The sequence below is a fragment of the Sciurus carolinensis genome, unplaced genomic scaffold, assembly GCF_902686445.1.
Source record: "Sciurus carolinensis unplaced genomic scaffold, mSciCar1.2, whole genome shotgun sequence".
Classification (NCBI taxonomy): domain Eukaryota; kingdom Metazoa; phylum Chordata; class Mammalia; order Rodentia; family Sciuridae; genus Sciurus; species Sciurus carolinensis.
The window spans coordinates 1,319,769-1,342,683 of record NW_025920150.1 but is presented as its reverse complement, the minus strand read 5'-3'; the positions used below and the strand labels follow the sequence as shown (position 1 = coordinate 1,342,683).

At 40.9% G+C, this 22,915-nt stretch overlaps 1 pseudogene; it reads left to right on the top strand.

The window, feature by feature from the left end:
- Positions 1-18,865: 18,865 nt before the first annotated feature.
- LOC124974484 (gamma-glutamylcyclotransferase-like) overlaps positions 18,866-22,915 on the top strand; it is a 61,681-nt pseudogene continuing 57,631 nt past the window's right edge.

Here is a 22,915-nt window from a genome sequence, read left to right as displayed (position 1 = left end):
TGCGGATGGCCCTCTAGTGGCCTGGCCCAGTCAGAGCAAAAGAGAATTGTGGGATCGTCTATCAGAAGGGCCATTAGGAAGTGTGGAGTAGGGGAAGACAGTGGTTGTATCGAGATGGTGGTTTTGAGGATTGAGAGGATATCCTTACCAGGAAGTGGTACTGGACACTGGGGCATGACAAGGAAGGAATGTGAGAATGGGAAATTTTCTATGGTACATGTAAGGGGAGGGGTCTTTAGTGGAAGTATAGATTTCCCTCCTACCCCAACAATAGGAGAGGATGATGGCATTGTGGGTCCCCAAAACTCCCTCAAGACTGAAAACGTGGCTTCAGTATCTAAGAGGAAGTTAATATGGCACCCATCCACACAAATTTCCACCATGGGTTCCTGCATGTCAACAGTGATGGCCGGGGAGGAGGATCCAAGGCCCCGTCAATCGTGTGCCAGGCCCAGGAGGTCAGTGTTAGGTTCCTGGCTGCAGCTCCCCTTTGGGAGGTGGGACAGTCTGATCCCCAGTGACCCATTTGTTGGCATTTTGGGCAAGGGGGAATAGGGGTCCTTGGGGCATCGGCAGCCGGCACTCGGGGTAGCGCAAGCCCTCACACAGGGTCTTCACCCCGCCGTCCCCCAGGTCGTTCTTGGCAAGGCACAGGTGGGTCAGTCTCTGGCCAACGATCAGAGTAGCAGAGAGGTCGCTGCAACAGGCTTCCGTGAGGTGGCAGTTCTCCAGCGATAGTCTCTGCATGGGGCACTTCTTTTCCACATTTGAAGGAGGCACCTGGATTTTTACTTTGTGAATGATGTTGATGCTGTGTTTGGGGGGGTCCCTTGAAGGACCTGAGTGAGCAACTGAAACTTACTATGCTCTGCCTTTTCATCTTTGGTATTTGCGGTGTTCAGCTTCCTCATCACGGTTATGGACGACCTTGAAAGTCATTGCCAGAATTTTGGTCTGAGGTGTTGTGGGCCCTTGTTCAAGTTTTTTAATTTAGCCTTAATGTTAGGGTAACTTTGAGATAGAAAATGAGTCATAAGGACATGTCTACCATCGGGGATCTCAGGATCTAAGTTGGTATATTGTTGGAGAGCCTTAGTGAGATGATGTAAAAATTCAGAAGGGGCTTCATCTTTTTTCTGCATTATTTCCTGGATTTTTTGTAAATTAACTGCCTTATGGGTGGCCTTCTTAAGGCCAGCAACTATGCAGGCAGCAAACTGATTTCTCAGCTGCACTCCAGATGCAGTGTTATAGTCCAAGTCTGGGTCCTGTTCAGGAACCGCATGGGGGCTGGTGGGATGATTAGGATTAACATGATGGGTGTCATCTGCATGGGCTGGGGCTAATTCCCATACCCGTCTACATTCTTCAGGAAGAAGGGTATTGGTAAAAGCATGTAGATGTCATGGTGGGTGAGACTGTAAGCCTGGATGACCCACTGGAATTCCTGAATATATGTAGTGTGATCAGTCGTGAAAGAGCCCAATCTCTTCTCAAGCTGGGTGAGATCAGTCATGGAAAATGGAACATGAACCCCAATAACCCCTTTGGGTCCAGCGACCTCTTGAAGGGGTGCCAGGACATGGCAATGGGTGGTTTGGGAGTGCGACCTAGTGGCTGGAGGGCTGAAGGAGTTAGGGGCAGAGGAGGGTGATGGTGAAGAGGACTCAGGAGAGGATGGTGAAGGAGAGGAAGGGACAGAGGGAGGTGGGCGAGGGTGGGGGGTGGTTTGTCTGCAGGATTGAAAGAGGAGATGGCAGGCTCGGTGGTAGCGGAGGGTTTGCAGGTGAGGAGAACCTGATGAGGGCTGCAGTAAGAACAGAGATGGGGGTGAGAATGGAGGTAAAGGCTACAACATAGGGGATCTCCTTCCACTTTTTCGAACGCTGGCAGTAATTGAAAAGATCCTGGAGAATTTGGGAGTCAAGAGAGCCTTCGGGAGGCCACAGACTAAGATTGTCTAACAGGTATGAAGGCCAACCTTGGGTGCAGAATTTAATGAGGGTTTTAGGTTTAATATCTGAAGTGAGAGATGAGCCAAGTTGGAGAGTATGCATTTTAAGTGGGAGTCGTTTGGGAGGGAAGAAGAGGCCCCCATTGTTTACAGTGGAGAGGAAGTGAGGGAGATGAGAGGCAGAGGAGGGGAGGGAGAGAGAGAGAGAGAGATCTCCAGACTGGGGGAAGTGAATGGGCGACTCTTCAGGCGTCCCCAATGCGCGAAACCATTCACAGGACTCGATAGAGTCGGTGGTAAGGGAAAAGTCAGGTTGTCACCTGAGATTTTTTCCTGCTGGGGCGAAATGCCAGAGGTCACAGAGTACCTAGCACTACGCTTTTGCCAGTCAGCATGGAAGAGGAGAGGAGAGAGGAGAGAAAGATCGAGAGAAGAGAGAAGAAAAAGGGGTTGTTGTTCCCTCCCTCCCGACTGAGGGAGGAAAGAGGCGCCTAGGAGTCCACTGTGGTCGTGAAGGCTGAGGTGGGGTGCAGTCTTCTGCCTATAACCAGATGTCAGGGGCTGCCAGAGGATCACGGCCAGACACCCTGCGATAGTCAAGCTAAGGGCAGCTGCCTCACCTAGAAATTGGTTGGTGGTGGTTGCAGGGTAACCAGCGCTCAAGAAGGTGAAAAAGGATGAGAAGCTTTGACCAGGGGAGATGGAGGGGATCCTCGATATTTGAGGAGTTTCCCCCCCTGGGTTTCGGCACCAATGAAAGAAGTGCACGGAGCCACAGTCCAAAGCAAATCACTGGAGAAATTCCATTTTATTTTAAAAATGCACACACTTTTAAAGGGTCGGGAAGAGGCTGATTGGTTGGGGCATGAAACTTGGTGAGAGTTGATTGGGAGAGCCTTGTTGCTGGGGGACTGGGTGATGTTTGATTGGGTGAGCCTTGTTGCTATGGGTCTGGGCAGGGTGTCGAGCGCCAATTGGGTGTGAATTCTCACCGGCAGGAAGAAGTTATGAGGAGTAAAATCAGGAAGAGAAGCTTGGCCAGCACCATGTTGGCACCTAAGAGGGGGGTGACCTTATACTCTGGAAGAAGAAAGCTGGATTACATGTGTAATATTCCAACATTTTCAGAGGCTGTCTGAGGGACTGGCTTTATTTCACCTGTCTTAGAACACTGATGGAACCCAGCATATTCTAGAAGTATGAGGGTCACTGAGAATAAAGAGAAAGTTTGGACTATTAAGCAGTCATCTGCCAGAGCTCTTCTCCTGACTCAGCCCAAAATAATCAATGAGAAATCCAGAGTCGAGCTCATCTCTGGGAAAAACAGAGAAGAAAGAAATATATGCCAAACTTTCATAACTGGTTTCAGTGTCACCATTTTCAGAGGATGGATGAGACCTGTTATAATCTAGATGTAGATGCCTCTGAGATCTCAAAGGAGTCCTTGTGTGCTGCTGTATCATAAAAACAGTGCTGCCACAGACAGAAACCAGAATCAGCAGAAGATTGTGAAGAAAGAAAGAAAAAAGAAAGAAAGAAAGAAAAGAATGAAGGAAGGAAGGAAGGAGGAAAAAAAGAATGTGAGAGATAGAAAGAGAAAGAGGGTTGGGGGAGGGAAGGAAAGAAAGAGAAAGAAAGACAAGCAAAGACAAGGAACAGGTAAATCCCCTAACTGGAAATTTACACAAATAAATCCAGCAAAGACACATACACAGGAAGTTTGAAGGATCCCTGGCAGAACTTCCTACTAAGGGTCTTGTTCTGTACAAATCCTATTCATGAAGACTGGAAAAGGTAGTAATTTTTTTTAATATACAGGTACTAAACTAAGAGACAAGGAAAGTGAACAAATAGGAACTTTCCTCTCCAAAAGGAACAAGATAAAACTTCTAGACTCCAATTTTACAGATATGTAACTTATGAATCACCTGGCAAAGTATTCAAAATGAACTTGGGAGAAAAATGCATGAAGAAAATGAAAAATTTATCAAAGATCCATATAAGCCAAAAAAAGTCTTGATCCTGAAGAAAACAGTAACTGAAATAAAAAATTAATATATAAATCAATCTATATCAAAACATCATACTAGATCAAGCAGAAAAATCACTGAATTTGAAGATACAGTCCTTTGAAATTACCCAGTCCATGACATAAAAAGAAAAAAATACAGAAAACTTGGTGACTTAAGGACACCATTAATTAGACCAATATATACAATGTCCAAGAAAGAAAAGACAGAGCCAAAACTTACTCAAAGAAATAATGGGGAAAAAACTTCTAGAATTTGACAAAAGGGAACATCTAGATATAGGAAATCCAAAGAAACCCAGATAAGATGAGCACAAAGAATTCCACAGTGAGAGACATTACATTTGGTTGAATTGTGAAATGTCTGGCACATAGAGAATTGTGAGAGCAGCCAGTGACAAGGAACACATCACATACAGGAAAACTTACCCAAGATAGTCAATGAATTTCTCAATAGAAACTTTACAGGCTAAAGGGCAGTAGAATATTTTCAAAATGCAGGAAAGTAAAAACTGCCAACCAAGATATATAATACCTGGCAAAATTATCCTTTAAAATTGAAGAAGATATAAAATAATTCCCAGACAAAGCTGAAGAGGTCTATCATTACAAGACCACTCTTACAAGAAATGTTAAAGATTAGAAGAGAAATCGATGAAGTAGAGAACAGAAAAATTAATGAAATTGAGTTGGATTTTTTGAAAGATTGAGAAAATCCACGAAGTTTTAGCTACCTAAGAGAAAAGGGAAGACTAAAATTAGCAAAATCAGATATGAAAGAAAAGACATTACAACTGATGAAACACAGTTAAACACAATTAAACACAATTAAAAAGGATCCTAAGAGCCTGGTATGACCAATCAAATGCCAATTAATTGGATAGCATAGAAGAAATGCATAAATACCCACAGAGAAAACCTACTAATACCAAATGATGAAGAAAGAGACAATCTCAATAGACCTATAAATAGAATAGTAAGAATATTGGTGACCAAAAATCTCCCACCAAAGAATTATTTAAAGAATTGAAGCCAATTCTTCTCAAACTCTTTTAAAAACATAGAATATTTCAAACTCATGCTAAGACCAGCAATGCCCCTACAACCAAAATTAAAGATGGTTTAAAAAGCAAAAACCGGGGCGATCCAAGATGGCGGCCTAGAGGGAGACTGCACCTCCAGACGCTCCACAACCCAGGAGTTAAGAAGGGGAGGCATTGAGAGACTCGGACTGAAGCGGAGCCACGGGTGAGTCTGCCCACTGGGTAAAGCTCGGCCCGGGTGGCAGGCCCAGATAGAGGTGGCTTATCGGAGCCGGGCAGGGCAGCTAGAGTCATCCACAGGCAGTCCTGCGCACTCCGGCGGTGGGCCCCGCCCACACAGCCAGCTTCTCCAGGTTCTCGGAACGGAACTGGCCCGCTAGTGAGAGCCTGTCTGATCAGAGCAGGCTCCGAGTCCCGAAGCCGCTGCAGTGCAGTGTACTCCTGCAAAGAACCAGCGGAGAGCCTCGATCTGCAATCAGCCTCAGGGATAAGGGCAGGGCAGCCGGAGACCTCTTCAGGCGGCTCTGCCCACTCCGGCTGCGGGCTCTCTTCACGGGGCGATCCAAGATGGCGGCCTAGAGGGAGACTGCACCCCCAGTCGCTCCAGAACCCAGGAGTTAAGAAGGGGAGGCATTGAGAGACTCGGACTGAAGTGGAGCCACGGGTGAGTCTGCCCACTGGGTAAAGCTCGGCCCGGGTGGCAGGCCCAGATAGAGGTGGCTTATCGGAGCCGGGCAGGGCAGCTAGAGTCATCCACAGGCAGTCCTGCGCACTCCGGCGGTGGGCCCCGCCCACACAGCCAGCTTCTCCAGGTTCTCGGAACGGAACTGGCCTGCTAGTGAGAGACTGTCTGAACAGAGCAGGCTCCGAGTCCCGGAGCCGCTGCAGTGCAGTGTACTCCTGCAAAGAACCAGCGGAGAGCCTCGATCTGCAATCAGCCTCAGGGATAAGGGCAGGGCAGCCGGAGACCTCTTCAGGCGGCTCTGCCCACTCCGGCTGCAGGCTCTCTTCACGGGGAGATCCAAGATGGCGGCCTAGAGGGAGACTGCACCCCCGGTCGCTCCACAACCCAGGAGTTAAGAAGGGGAGGCATTGAGAGACTCGGACTGAAGTGGAGCCACGGGTGAGTCTGCCCACTGGGTAAAGCTCAGCCCAGGTGGCAGGCCCAGATAGAGGTGGCTTAGCAGAGCCAGGCAGGGCAGCTTGAGTCTTCCCAAGGTAGTCTTCCACACTCCGGCAGTGGGCTCTTCCCACACGGCCAGCTGCACGGTGCAGGCCCACAGTGAGAGCATTTCCGCACAGAGCCAGTTCCAAAACGTGGAACCAGTAGGGGGCTAGGGGCAGTATTCTTCGAATGAGCTGCTTTATCAGATTCCTCCAAGACATCAGGCTACTGAAGGCTGGGAGGTGATACACTGGAAATCTACTGGGACACTATAAGCCAATAGTGGAAAACTGCAATATCTCAGGGTCCCACTGACAACTGACCATTATGAGAAAACAAGGGAAGAAAATGTCCCAAACAAACCTAGATACTACATCAATAAAACCCAATGACAGCACAGCAGAAGAAATGTCAGAAAGGGAGTTCAGAATGTACGTAATTAAAACGATCAGGGAAGCTAATGAGGAGATGAAAGAGCAAATGCAGGCATTGAAGGAGGAGATGAAAGAGCAAATGCAGGCATTAAATGATCGCACCAATCAACAGTTAAAAGACCAAATACGGGAAGCAAGAGATCATTTCAATAAAGAGTTAGAGATACTGAAAAAAAACCAAACTGAAATCCTTGAAATGAAGGAAACAATAAACCAAGTTAAAAACTCCATAGAAAGCATAACCAATAGGATAGAACACCTGGAAGACAGAACCTCAGACATTGAAGACAAAATATTTAACCTTGAAAACAAAGTTGAACAAACAGAGAAGATGGTAAGAAATCATGAACAGAATCTCCAAGAACTATGGGATATCATGAAAAGGCCAAATTTGAGAATTATTGGGATTGAGGAAGGCTTAGAGAAACAAACCAAAGGAATGAACAATCTATTCAATGAAATAATAACAGAAAATTTCCCAAATCTGAAGAACGAAATGGAAAACCAAGTACAAGAGGCTTATAGAACTCCAAACATACAAAATTACAACAGACCCACACCAAGGCACATTATTATGAAAATACCTAACATACAAAATAAAGACAGAATTTTAAAGGCCGTGAGAGAAAAGAATCAAATTACATTCAGAGGGAAACCAATAAGAATATCAGCAGATTTTTCAATCCAGACCCTAAAAGCTAGAAGGGCCTGGAACAACATATACCAAGCCCTGAAAGAAAATGGATGCCAACCAAGAATCTTATACCCAGCAAAACTTACCTTCAAATTTGACGATGAAATAAGATCCTTCCATGATAAACAAAAGCTAAAGGAATTTACAAAAAGAAAGCCAGCATTACAGAACATTCTCAGCAAAATATTCCATGAGGAAGAGATGAAAAACAACGATGCAAATCAGCCACAGGAGGCGCTAGCCTAAAGGAATAGCCAAATAAAGGAGAAACCAAATCATGTCAAAAACAAATATGAGTCAATTGACTGGGAATACAAATCATATCACAATAATAACCCTGAATGTTAATGGCCTGAATTCATCAATCAAAAGACACAGACTGGCAGATTGGATTAAAAAGAAAAATCCAACAATATGCTGCCTGCAAGAGACTCATCTCATAGAAAGAGACACCCATAGACTAAAGGTGAAAGGATGGGGACAAACATACCATGCACACGGACACAGCAAAAAAGCTGGAGTATCCATCCTCATCTCAGATAATGTGGACTTCAAACCAAAACTAGTCAAAAGGGATAAAGAAGGACATTACATGCTGCTTAAGGGAAGCATAAATCAGCAAGACATAACAATCATAAATATCTATGCCCCGAACATTGGCTCATCCACGTACGTCAAACAAATCCTTCTCAATTCCAGAAACCAAATAGACCACAACACAATAATACTAGGCGATTTTAACACACCTCTCTCACCACTGGATAGATCGTCCAAACAAAAATTGAATAAAGAAACTATAGATCTCAACAACACAATCAGCAATTTAGACTTAACGGACATATATAGAATATACCATCCAACAAAGAATGAATACACTTTCTTCTCAGCAGCACATGGATCCTTCTCTAAAATAGACCATATTTTATGCCACAAAGCTACTGTTAGTAAATACAAGAAGATAGAGATACTACCTTGTACTCTATCAGATCATAATGGATTGAAATTAGAAATAAATGACAGAATAAAAAACAGAAACTTCTCCAATACCTGGAGACTAAATAATACACTATTATATGATGAATGGATAACAGAAGACATCAGGAGGGAAATAAAAAAATTCTTAGAAGTAAACGAGGAGGTTCAAGATGGCGGACTAGAGGGCGGCTGCATTTCATGTTGCTCCAGGACTCAAGATTCAAAAGAGGAGATAGTGACTTGGGACCAACTCAAAGCCGCCCGGGGAGTTTCTCCCATAGGGGAGGCGTCCCCGAAGGGGCAGTAGCCCTGGAACGCAGAGAACTTTGTGAAGTACAGTGACTCGGCGGGTCGCCCCTCCCCCGCCGGAGCGGTAAATACGGACAGCGAAGCGGAGCGAAAAATGGCGGATTGAAGTTTCCAGGACCGCGGGCAGATTCTCTAACCTAAGGAGACTCGTCTGCGAAGGAGACAAGCTGAGGGGCGAAGTGAAGGTTCCAGGACTTCAGGCAGCGTCTCTGAGAAGGGACAACCTAAGGAGACTCGTCTACGAAGGGTGAGGCTCCCAGGCCCAGGAGGTAGGTCTGGGCCCCTGGGAAGGCTGCCCTGCCCAGGCAGCAAGACACATCTACCCTCATTGGAACAGTGAGCTCGGAAAGTGGGAGACCTTGCAGAGGAGGCCGAGCAGCACACCGCTTGGTTTTTTGGTTTTTTGGACCAATCTGCCAGGGCTCCGGGGGCTGCCAGAGAAAGAGTTGGGTGGCGAACTATTTGGATTCAGCAACTGCCTGAACAACGGGGAGGGGGCTGTCCTGAGGAGGTGGAGGTGCGCAGTGAGTGGCTTGGTCTCCAAGCGCCCACACAGAACACCTGCCTGGAGGAAGAGACGAGTGACGGGTCACTGGGGCTTGGAGCATATGTACGAGGCTCCAAGTGACTCTTCAGAGGAGGGGTCGCATAGCCAAGTGATTAGGTGCAAAGCACGGTCCGAGCCGGGGATCTAAGCACCTTTTCTTGAAAGAGCTACACAGAGACCAGCTGAGGGGTGGAGCGAAGGTTCCAGGACTGTGGGCAGCTTCTCTGAGGAGGGGCCACCAAAGGAGACTCGTCTGCGAAGGGCAGGGCTCCCAAGCCCAGGAGGTAGGTCCAGGCCCCTGGAAACGCTGCTTGGGAAGGCTGCCCTGCACAGGCGGTAGTTGTGGACTGAGGAGAACCTCTAGGAGGGGAACGGACTAGTGAGACCTCCCCACCGGGTGGGTCTTCCCCGCCGAGTGAGGTTTTCCCACAAAGACAGTAAAACCAGAGACACAGGCCCAAACAGGCATTGCCTTAGCCCGCAGTCTAGCTCCCCTTTGAATGACCATTGGTCAACAAGTAGAGGCACCTCTGCCCTCTAGCAGGGAATATACCCCACCTGAAGACCACCACCCCTAGAGAGGCAGCTACCTAGGGGAACACCGAAGTATCAACTTCCTCTAAGACTTCAGGCTACTGAAGGATAAGAGGGGATACACTAGCAATCTTCAGGGACATTATAAGTCAATAGAGGAAATCTGCAACATCTCTGCAGTCCACTGATACCTGAACAATATGAGAAAACAAGGGAAGAAAATGCCTCAAACAAATCTGGATGTTATATCAATAAAATCCAATGACAGCATGGCAGAAGAAATGTCAGAAAGGGAGTTCAGAATGTACATAATCAACATGATAAGGGAAGCAAACGATGAAATGAAAGAGCAAATGCAGGCATTGAATGAACGCACCAATAGACAGTTAAAAGAGCAAATACAGGAAGCAAAAGACCATTTCAATAAAGAGTTAGAGATATTGAAAAAAAACCAAACAGAAATCCTTGAAATGAAGGAAACAATAAACCAAATTAAGAACTCCATAGAAAGCACAACCAATAGGATAGAACACCTGGAAGACAGAACCTCAGATATTGAAGACAAAATATTTAACCTCGAAAACAAAGTCGAACAAACAGAGAAGATGGTAAGAAATCATGAACAGAATCTCCAAGAACTATGGGATATCATGAAAAGGCCAAATTTGAGAATTATTGGGATTGAGGAAGGCTTAGAGAAACAAACCAAAGGAATGAACAACCTATTCAATGAGATAATTTCAGAAAATTTCCCAAATCTGAAGAACGAAATGGAAAATCAAGTTCAAGAGGCTTACAGGACTCCAAATACACAAAATTACAACAGACCCACACCAAGGCACATTATAATGAAAAAACCTAACATACAAAATAAAGACAGAATCTTAAAGGCTGTGAGAGAAAAGAACCAAATTACATTCAGGGGGAAGCCAATACGGATATCAGCAGATTTTTCAATCCAGACCCTAAAAGCTAGAAGGGCCTGGAATAACATTTTTCAAGCCCTAAAAGAAAATGGATGCCAACCAAGAATCTTATACCCAGCAAAACTTACCTTCAGATTTGACAACGAAATAAAATCCTTCCATGATAAACAAAAGCTAAAAGAATATACAAAAAGAAAGCCAGCATTACAGAACATTCTCAGCAAAATATTCCATGAAGAAGAAATGAAAAACAAAGAAGCAAATCAGCAAAGGGAGGAGATATCCTAAAGGAACTCTCAAATAAAGAGGAACCAAGTCGTGTCAAAAATAAGCAAATAAATGAATAAAATGAGTCAAATGACCGGGAATACAAATCATATCTCAATAATTACCCTGAATATTAACGGCCTGAATTCATCAATCAAAAGACATAGACTGGCAGATTGGATAAAAAAGAAAGATCCAACAATATGTTGCCTGCAAGAGACTCATCTCTTAGAAAGAGATACCCAAAGACTAAAGGTGAAAGGATGGGAAAAAACTTACCATGCACATGGACCCAGCAAAAAAGCTGGGGTATCCATCCTCATTTCAGATAAAGTGGACTTCAAGCCAAAGTTAATCAGAAGGGATAAAGAAGGACATTACATGCTGCTTAAGGGAAGCATAAATCAGCAAGACATAACAATCATAAATATCTATGCCCCAAACAGTGGCTCACCCATGTATGTCAAACAAATCCTTCTCAATCTAAGAAACCAAATAGACCACAATACAATAATACTAGGTGATTTTAACACGCCTCTCTCTCCACTGGACAGATCTTCCAAACAAAAATTGAATAAAGAAACCTTAGATCTCAATAACACAATCAATAATTTAGACTTAACAGACATTTATAGAATATACCATCCAACGAAGAGTGAATACACTTTCTTCTCAGCAGCACATGGATCCTTCTCTAAAATAGACCATATATTATGCCACAAAGCTAATGTTAGCAAATACAAGAAGATAGAGACACTTCCTTGTATTTTATCAGACCATAATGGATTGAAACTAGAAATAAATGAAAGAGCAAAAAACAGAAATTACTCCAACACCTGGAGATTAAACAATATGCTATTATATGAGGAATGGATAACAGAAAATATTAGGAAGGAAATTAAAAAATTCTTAGAGGTAAACGAGAACAAAGAAACATCGTATCAAAATCTCTGGGACACTATGAAAGCCGTACTTAGAGGAAGATTTATTTCATGGAGCGCATTTAATAAAAGAAGTAAAACTCAAAAAATAAATGAACTAACACTACAGCTCAAAGCCCTAGAAAAAGAAGAACAGACCAACACCAGAAGTAGTAGAAGACAGGAAATAGTTAAACTCAGAGCTGAAATCAACGAAATTGAAACGAAAGAAACAATACAAAAAATTGACAAAATAAATAGTTGGTTCTTCGAAAAAATAAACAAAATTGATAAACCTTTAGCCACACTAACAAAGAGAAGACGAGAGAAAACCCAAATCACCAAAATTCGGAATGAACAAGGAAGTATCACAACAGACACGACTGAAATACAAAACATAATTAGAAGCTATTTTGAAAATCTATATTCCAACAAAATAGAAAATTTCGAAGATATCAACAAGTTTCTAGAGACCTATGAATTGCCTAAACTAAACGAGGAGGACATGCACAATTTAAATAGACCAATTTCAAGTAATGAAATAGAAGAAGTCATCAAAAGCCTACCAACAAAGAAAAGTCCAGGACCTGATGGTTTCTCAGCCGAGTTCTACAAAACCTTTAAAGAAGAGCTCATTCCAATACTTTTCAAAGTATTCCATGAAATAGAAGAGGAGGGAACCCTCCCAAACTCATTCTACGAAGCCAATATCACCCTGATACCTAAACCAGACAGAGACACATCGAGGAAAGAAAATTTCAGACCAATTTCCTTAATGAACATCGACGCAAAAATTCTCAACAAAATTTTAGCAAATCGCATACAAAAATGTATTAAAAAGATAGTGCATCATGATCAAGTGGGTTTCATCCCAGGGATGCAAGGTTGGTTCAACATCAGGAAATCAATAAATGTAATTCACCATATCAACAGACTTAAAGTCAAGAACCACATGATTATTTCAATAGATGCAGAAAAAGCATTTGATAAAATACAGCACCCCTTCATGCTCAAAACCCTAGAAAAAATAGGGATAGTGGGAACGTTCCTTAACATTGTAAAGGCCATCTATGCTAAGCCCATGGCTAATATTATTCTTAATGGTGAAAAACTGAAAGCATTCCCCCTAAAATCTGGAACAAGGCAGGGATGCCCTCTCTCACCACTCCTATTCAATATCGTCCTTGAAACTCTAGCCAGAGCAATTAGACAGACCAAAGAAATTAAAGGGATACGAATTGGAAAAGAAGAACTCAAACTATCCCTATTTGCTGATGATATGATTATATACTTAGAGGAACCAGGAAATTCCACCAGAAAACTCTTAGAACTCATAAGTGAATTCAGTAAAGTAACAGGATACAAGATCAATGCTCATAAATCCAATGCATTTATATACATAAGTGATGAATCTTCAGAAAGAGAAGTTAGGAAAACTACTCCATTCACAATAGCCTCAAAAAAAATAAAATACTTGGGAATCAATCTCACAAAAGAGGTGAAAGACCTCTACAATGAGAACTACAGAACACTAAAGAAAGAAATTAAAGAACACCTTAGAAGATGGAAAGATCTCCCATGTTCCTGGATAGGCAGAATTAATATCGTCAAAATGGCCATACTACCAAAAGTGCTATACAGATTCAATGCAATTCCAATTAAAATCCCAATGATGTACCTTGCAGAAATAGAGCAAGCAATTATGAAATTCATCTGGAAGAATAAGAAACCCAGAATTGCTAAAGCAATCCTTCGCAGGAAAAATGAAGCAGGGGGTATTGCAATACCTGAACTTCAACTTTACTACAAAGCAATAGTAACAAAAACGGCATGGTATTGGTACCAAAATAGACAGGTAGATCAATGGTACAGAATAGAAGACACGGACACAAACCCAAACAAATATAATTTCCTCATACTAGACAAAGGGGCCAAAAATATGCAATGGAGAAAAGATAGCCTCTTCAATAAATGGTGCTGGGAAAATTGGAAATCCATATGCAACAAAATGAAAATAAACCCATATCTCTCACCGTGCACAAAACTAAACTCAAAATGGATTAAGGACCTCGGAATCAGACCAGAGACCCTGCATCTTATAGAAGAAAATGTAGGTCCAGATCTTCAACATGTCGGCTTAGGACCAGACTTTCTCAACAGGACTCCCATAGCACAAGAAATAAAAGTAAGAATCAACAACTGGGATAGATTCAAACTAAAAAGCTTTCTCTCAGCAAAGGAAACTATCAGCAATGTGAAGAAAGAGCCTACAGAGTGGGAGAAAATCTTTGCCAATCATACTTCAGATAGAGCACTAATCTCCAGAATCTATAAAGAACTCAAAAAACTCAACACCAAGACTACAAATAATCCAATCGACAAATGGTCTAAGGAAATGAACAGACACTTCACAGAAGAAGACCTACAAACAATCAACAAACATATGGAAAAATGTTCAACATCTCTAGTAATAAAAGAAATGCAAATCAAAACCACCCTAAGATTCCATCTCACCCCAATCAGAATGGCGATTATCAAGAACACAAGCAACAACAGGTGTTGGCGAGGATGTGGGGAAAAAGGTACACTCATACATTGCTGGTGGGGTTGCAAATTAGTGCAACCACTCTGGAAGGCAGTATGGAGATTCCTTAAAAAACTTGGAATGGAACTACCATTTGACCCAGCTATCCCACTCCTTGGCCTATACCCAAAGGACTTAAAATCAGCATACTACAGAGATACAGCCACATCAATGTTCATTGCTGCTCAATTCACCATAGCCAGATTGTGGAACCAACCTAGATGCCCTTCAGTTGATGAATGGATAAAGAAACTGTGGCATATATATACAATGGAATATTACTCAGCCATAAAGAATGATAAAATTATGGCATTTGCAAGCAAATGGACGAAATTGGAGAATATCATGCTAAGTGAGATAAGCCAATCTCAAAAAACCAAAGGAAGAATGATCTCGCTGATAAGTGGATGATGATACATAATGGGGTGTGGGAGGGGTTAGTTTTAGGGTTAGAGTGAGGGTTAGGGAGGGGGGCAAGAATGGGGGAAGGAAGGACTGTATAGAGGGAAAAGAGGGATGGGAGGGGTGGGGGGAAGGGGAAAAAAATAACAGAATGAATCAACCAACATCACCCTATGTAAACGTATGATTACACAAATGGTATGCCTTTACTCTATGTACAAACAGTGAAAGAACATGTATCCCATTTGTTCACAATAAAAAATAAAAAATAAAAAAAAAAAAAGAAGTAAACGAGAACAAAGACACATCATATCAAAATCTCTGGGACACTATGAAAGCAGTACTTAGAGGAAGATTTATTTCATGGGGTGCATTCAAAAAAAGAAGTAGAAATCAACAAATAAACGAGTTAACACTACAGCTCAAAGCACTAGAAAAAGAAGAGCAGACCAATACCAAAAGTAGTAGAAGACAGGAAATAGTTAAAATCAGAGCCGAAATCAACGAAATCGAAACAAAAGAAACAATCGGAAAATTAATAAAATAAATAGTTGGTTCTTTGAAAAAATAAATAAAATTGATAAACCCTTAGCCACACTAACAAAGAGAAAGAGGGAGAAAACTCAAATTACTAAAATTCGGAATGAACAAGGAAACATCACAACAGACACGAGTGAAATACAAAACATAATTAGAAGCTATTTCGAAAATCTATACTCCAACAAAACAGAAAACCTTGAAGACATCAACAAATTTCTAGAGACATATGAACTACCTAAACTGAACGAGGAGGACATACACAACTTAAATAAACCAATTTCAAGCAATGAATAGAAGAGGTCATCAAAAGCCTACCAACAAAGAAAAGTCCAGGACCAGATGGGTTCTCAGCCGAGTTCTACAAAACCTTTAAAGAAGAGCTCATTCCAATACTCCTCAAACTATTCCATGAAATAGAAGAGGAGGGAACCCTCCCAAACTCGTTCTATGAAGCCAATATCACCCTGATACCTAAACCAGACAGAGACACATCAAGGAAAGAAAATTTCAGACCAATATCCTTAATGAACATCGATGCAAAAATTCTCAACAAAATTTTAGCAAATCGCATACAAATATATATTAAAAAGATAGTGCACCACGATCAAGTGGGTTTTATCCCAGGGATGCAAGGTTGGTTCAACATTCGGAAATCAATAAATGTCATTCACCATATCAACAGACTTAAAGTTAAGAATCACATGATTATTTCAATAGATGCAGAAAAAGCATTTGATAAAATACAGCATCCCTTCATGCTCAAAACACTAGAAAAAATTGGGGTAATGGGAACATTCCTAAACATTATAAAGGCCATCTACGCTAAGCCCATGGCTAATATCATTCTAAATGGTGAAAAACTGAAAGCGTTCCCCCTAAAAACTGGAACAAGGCAGGGATGCCCTCTTTCACCGCTTCTATTCAACATCGTCCTTGAGACTCTAGCCAGAGCAATCAGACAAACCAAAGAAATTAAAGGGATACGAATAGGAAAAGAAGAACTCAAACTATCCCTGTTCGCTGATGACATGATTATATATTTAGAGGAACCTGGAAATTCCACCAGAAAACTTTTAGAACTCATAAGTGAATTCAGTAAAGTAGCAGGTTACAAGATCAATGCTCATAAATCCAATGCATTTTTATACATAAGTGATGAATCTTCAGAAAGAGAAATTAGGAAAACTACCCCATTCACAATAGCATCGAAAAAAATAAAATACTTGGGAATTAATCTCACAAAAGAGGTGAAAGACCTCTACAATGAGAACTACAGAACACTAAAGAAAGAAATTCAAGAAAACCTTAGAAGATGGAAAGATCTCCCATGTTCCTGGATAGGCAGAATTAATATCGTCAAAATGGCTATACTACCTAAAGTTCTATACAGATTCAATGCAATTCCAATTAAAATCCCAATGATGTACCTTGCAGAAATAGAGCAAGCAATTATGAAATTCATCTGGAAGAGTAAAAAACCTAGAATAGCTAAAGCAATCCTCAGTAGCAAGAGCGAAGCAGGGGGTATTGCAATACCAGATCTTCAACTCTACTACAAAGCAATAGTAACAAAAACGGCATGGTATTGGTACCAAAATAGACAGGTAGATCAATGGTACAGAATAGAGGACATGGACACAAACCCAAATAAATACAATTTTCTCATACTAGACAAAGGTTCCAACAATATGCAATGGAGAAAAGATAGCCTCTTCAACAAATGGTGCTGGGAAAACTGGAAAACTATATGCAATAGAATGAAACTAAACCCCTATCTCTCACCCTACACAAAACTCAACTCAAAATGGATCAAGGACCTTGGAATCAGACCAGAGACCCTGCATCTTATAGAAGAAAAAGTAGGTCCAAATCTTCAACTTGTTGGCTCAGGATCAGACTTCCTTAACAGGACTCCCATAGCACAAGAAATAAAAGCAAGAATCAACAACTGGGATAGATTCAAACTAAAAAGCTTTCTCTCAGCAAAGGAAACTATCAGAAATGTGAAGAGAGAGCCTACAGAGTGGGAGAATATCTTTGCCAACCATACTTCAGATAGAGCGCTAATTTCCAGAATCTATAAAGAACTCAAAAAACTCTACACGAAGAATACAAATAATCCAATCAACAAATGGGCTAAGGAAATGAACAGACACTTCACAGAAGAAGATGTACAAGTAATCACCAGATATATGAAAAAATGTTCAACATCCCTAGTAATAAGGGAAATGCAAATCAAAACTACCCTAAGATTTCATCTCACCCCAATTAGAATGGCGATTATCAAGAATACAAGCAACAATAGGTGTTGGCGAGGATGTGGTGAAAAAGGAACACTCATACATTGCTGGTGGGGTTGCAAATTAGTGCAACCACTCTGGAAAGCAGTGTGGAGATTCCTCAGAAAGCTTGAAATGGAAACACCATTTGACCCAGCTATCCCACTCCTTGGCCTATACCCAAAGGACTTAAAATCAGCATACTACAGAGATACAGCCACATCAATGTTCATTGCTGCTCAATTCACCATAGCCAGATTGTGGAACCAACCTAGATGCCCTTCAGTTGATGAATGGATAAAGAAACTGTGGCATATTTATACAATGGAATATTACTCCGCAATGAAGAATGATAAAATTATGGCATTTGTAGGCAAATGGTCGAAATTGGAGAATATCATGCTAAGTGAGATAAGCCAATCTCAAAAAACTAAAGGACGAATGATCTCGCTGATAAGCGGATGAGGACATATAAGGGGGGGTGGGACGGGCTAGCATTAGGTTTAGGGTTAGGTTTAGAGTTAGGCCAAGGAGAGCAGTAAGAATGAAGGAAAGAAGGACTGTGTAGAGGGAAAAGAGGGGTGGGAGGGGTGGGAGGGGTGGGGGGGAGGGGGAAAAATATAATAAACATCATTACCCAATGTAAACGTAAAAAAAAAAAAAATAAAAAAAAAGAAGACCTAAAGAAACAAGGAAAAAAAAAAAAAAAGCAAAAACCACAAAACAATATTTCTGATGAACATAGAAGCAAAAATCTACAACAAAATATCAGAAAACTGAATTCAACAACACAAAGTGATAATACATCATAACCAATCAGGATGTATTAGTGGGACACAAGCATGGGTCAATATACGAAAATCAATTAATGTAATAAACCAAATGAACAAAATAAGGGATTAAGAATCACTTAATTGTCTTAATAGATGCAGAGAAGGAATTTGAGAAAATTCAACAGCATTGCATGATAAAAACTCCAACAACTTAGAAGGATATAACCTCAATATAGCAAAGTCATATATAGAAAGCTAATGTGCTCAATGGTGAAAAAATGTTTTTCCTTGAAGATCAAGAACAAAGTGAGTTTTCCCCAGACCTTGGTGGGCAGCCCTCTAGATACCAAGTCTGGGTTGTTGGCAGCAGCACCAAGTTGCTGTTGGCTTCTTGCACCCCTGCTTCCTGACCCCAAGAAGGATGCAGACCCCCAGGACAGTGCAGGCATGTGGTGAGATGCACCTAGCTCATGCTGCGAGGAAGGGAGGCATGGGCCAGGAGTACTTCCCCTGTGGCAGCAAACTACTGAAGGAGAGGATCCAACTCTGAAGCCCCTCCACCACGCTCTGTTTTGTGGCCCATCTTCGGGGTTTTAAACTTGGCTTTGGCAATTTCCAAGGCAAAACAAATCAGAGGTGGCATGGAGACAAGAAGGGGTTACAAGTGGAATATAGGGCTGGGGTATAGCTCAGTTGGTAGAGTGCTTGCCTTGCAAGCACAAAGCCATAGGTTTAATCCCCAGCACCACAAAAAGAATTTAAAAACAGGAATATATGTTGTGATAGAAGTGAACCTTTAAACTCAAGAAGGGAAAGAAAGAACCTGTCCAAGTTATCTGATGACAAATAATAAGCATGCTCCCCAATACCCATGATAGAAAAAGGTAATTTGCATGTGTGCAAAAGAAAATGGTTTGCCACCGGAGTATCAAGAGAGGTTAAAAGCAACAGAAACAAATGACTATAAAGGAAAGGTCTCAGAAGAAATGAAAGACATTATCAAAAGGGGAGGGAGCAAAAGCTATTTAGAATGTAACAGAATATATCTATGGATATTATATATACCAATGTAAAATATTTTTAACATTTAAGAACTGGGATCTTGAATAGCTCCATGTTTAATCTGTTTTCAACAATGCTCTGAAGGGGTACCTCACTTGAGTGATTTCATATTTTCACACTATAAAAAGCAGCTGGGTTAAGAGTTAGACAATTCAAAGTGTACTGGGGTGACAAGTGTACATGAGTACTCCTGTGGACACTTAAAGCTGTTTTCTTGGGTTGATCTTAAGTGTCCTCTTGCTCTGTGACAAGGATAGATTTGCAGTCCACTTGATGATGGTGCTGGTAAAATTGTTCTGCTCCATCTGGACTTGTTTTTAATTAAAAAGAGTAAAAAAACTTTTGACACAGTTAATAATAAAATTTTGGAAACTGGAAAAAAAAAAGAACAAAGTAAGAATGCCCACTCTGACCATTTGTAGTTCACATCTTAATAAAAACCATAGTCAGCAATCAAGCAAGATAAAGAAATAAAAAGTATCCAAATTGGAAAGGAAGAAGTGAAATTATCTCTTTTTACAGATGACATTTTAGATATAAATCCTAAATATTTTAAAAATTGTAATTAAAGAAAAAATTAGTGAAGTTGCAAGATAAAAAAATCAATGCAAAAATATCTGTTGTGTTTCTAAGGAAACTGTATTAGTCAGCTTTATGACACTGTGACAGAATACCAGAGATAACCAATTATGAGGCGGAAAGATTTATTTTGGCTCACAGTTTAAGAGGTTTCAGTGTGTGGTTGCTTGACCCTGTTGCTTTGGGCCTATAGTGAGAAAGCACATCATGGTAGAAGCACATCACTGAGAAGGTCTGTTCACCTCATGGCAGCTGGAAAGCAAAGAGAGAGATAGGAAGAAGCTGGAGTCGCAATGCTTGCTCAGCATGCCACTGATTACCTAGCTTACTTTCAATAAGCCATAACTCCTGAAGGTTTCACTGCCTCCAAGTAGTGACACAGGCTGGGTTTCAAGCATTCCACACATTGGCCTTTGAGGGACATTCAAGGTTCAACCTGTGGCATTCCACCCCTAGCTCTCAAAGGCTCATGTATTAGAAGACAGATTCTCAGCCTGTGGTACCACTGACTGGAGGTGGATCCTTTGGAAGGTGGAGCCTAGTGGAAGAAAGTTAAGTCACTGGGGGTGTATCCTTGAAAGGGATATTGGGACCTTGGACCCCTCTTTTCTCCCCCTTTGCTAACTAGCTACCACAAGGCAAATAGGCATCCTTTGCCATACCATCCTGAATGATATATTTTGCTGCCACAGATCCAAAGCAACAGGGTCCAGTAACCATAAACTGAAAGCTATGAAACTATGAGCTAAAATCAATCTTTTCTCCTTATAAATGGATGGTCACAGATATATTGTCACAGTGACAGAAAGCTGACAAACAGAAAAATTTAGAAAGCACTCTAATTTGCAGTAGCATCAAAAAGAATAAAATACTGAGGATAAATTTAAAGAAGGTTAAAAAAAACTTGGAGTATACAGAAAACGCCAAAACACAGATAAAATAAATAAGACAGAAATCCATGTCATGTTCATGAATGCTACTACAATTTTAACAGTTTAAAATGAAAATACTATCCGAAGTAATCTACAGACTCAATCCATTCATTACCAAAATCCCCATGGCATTTTTTATTGAAGTAGAAAACAACCCTAAATTTCATATAGAACCATAGAGGATCCTGTATAGCTAAAGCAATCTTGAGAAAGAAGAGAGCTGGAGGCATCATATGTCTTGTTTCCAAATTATATTATAAAGTTGCAGAAATTGAAAAAGAATGCTATTGGCATAAAGATAGATATACTAACCAAAGAAACAGAATAAAGACCAGAAACACATCCATGAATATGCAGGCAGGAGATGTTCCAAAAGTGTGCCCAGAATATAAAACAGGGCAAGGATAGTCTTTTCAACAAATGGTGTGGGGGAAATTGTATATTCACAAGTGAAATATATAAGTGGACTCTGTTGGGCACTATAAGCAAAACTCTACTCAAAATGGATTAAAGGTACTGTACATGTGAGACCTGGGACTGCAAAACCATAGGACAAAATGGGAAAGCTTTATGACATGGTCTTGGCAATTATTTCTTGGATATGACACTAGAAATAAAATAATATCAGCAAAATAGATAAGTAGTAGTATCTCAAACTAAAAATAGTGCTGGTATTAGCGAGGTAGAATAATATGGACGATGTTAGTCCATGGGCAATTATTAGTGCTGTGGTCCCTATGAAGCTTCATTGGGTTTGAATCATGATGGCTACAATTACTAGAGCCATATGGATAATGGATAAGTAGGGAATTAGGAATTTTAAGTCTGTTTGTTGTAGGCAGATAAAGCTTGTTATAATTATTCCTCAGAGAAATGGTATAATGAAAGAGCATGCTACAATGCTTGTGATGGAGTGAAGAATTGTTGTGACTCGAATCATTCCATATTCTTCAAGTTTGAGTAAAATGGCAACTAGGACTTTAGAACCCACAATAGGTGCTTCTACATGTGCTTTAGGTAGTCAGAGATGGAGACCATAAAGAGGCATTTTTACTATGAACGCTATAATACAAACTAATAATAATATGTTTTTAGTTCAGGTTGGAACGAGATTGTTCAATTGATATAAGGAGATAATAAAGTTTAATGATCTTGTTGATTTTTTGACAGAGCTTAGTGCTGAGTAAAGGTAAGAATCCTATTAGCATATAGAATAAGAAATATAGTCATGCCTTTGGACATTCTGTTTGATTTCCGCAGTGGGTAATGATGATTAGAGTAGAATTAATGTAGGTTCAAATAAGATGTAAAACATAAGGAAAAAATCAGGAGTGAAAAGGTAATCTGTGGAGAGAGAGAAAATATTATCAACTGTATATCTGAAAAGTGGTTAACTTCCAAAACATACCAGGAATTCCAGAACTCAACAGCAAAACAATAAATAACCTGGGGAAACAATGGACGAAGAACTTGAATAGACATTTTTCTAAAGAAAACCTACAAACAGTAAACAGGCTTATGAAAATGCAGGAGACATCACTAATCATCAAGGAAAGACAAATTAAAACTACGAGATATCATCTCACACTTTTAGGATAGCTAATATCTGAACAAATAAATGTGTCCATGAAAATGTGGAGAAAATGGAATCCTAAAGTATTGGTGGGTACAAAAAATGATGTAGTCACTATGGAAAGTCAAGTGGAGGCTCTTACAAAAATGAAGACTACAACTACCAAATGATCCAGCAATCCCATTTCTGGGTATTTATTCAAAAGATTTGAAATAAGGATCTCAAAAGACTTTTCCCCTCCACGTTTATAGTAGCATTATTCACAACAGCCAAAATGTAGAAACAATATAAAAACATTCATCAATAGAAGAGTGGATGCAGAACGTGCATGTGGTATGGAATATTATTCAACCTTTTAAAAGGAAATCCTGTTATATGCAACAACATTGATGAA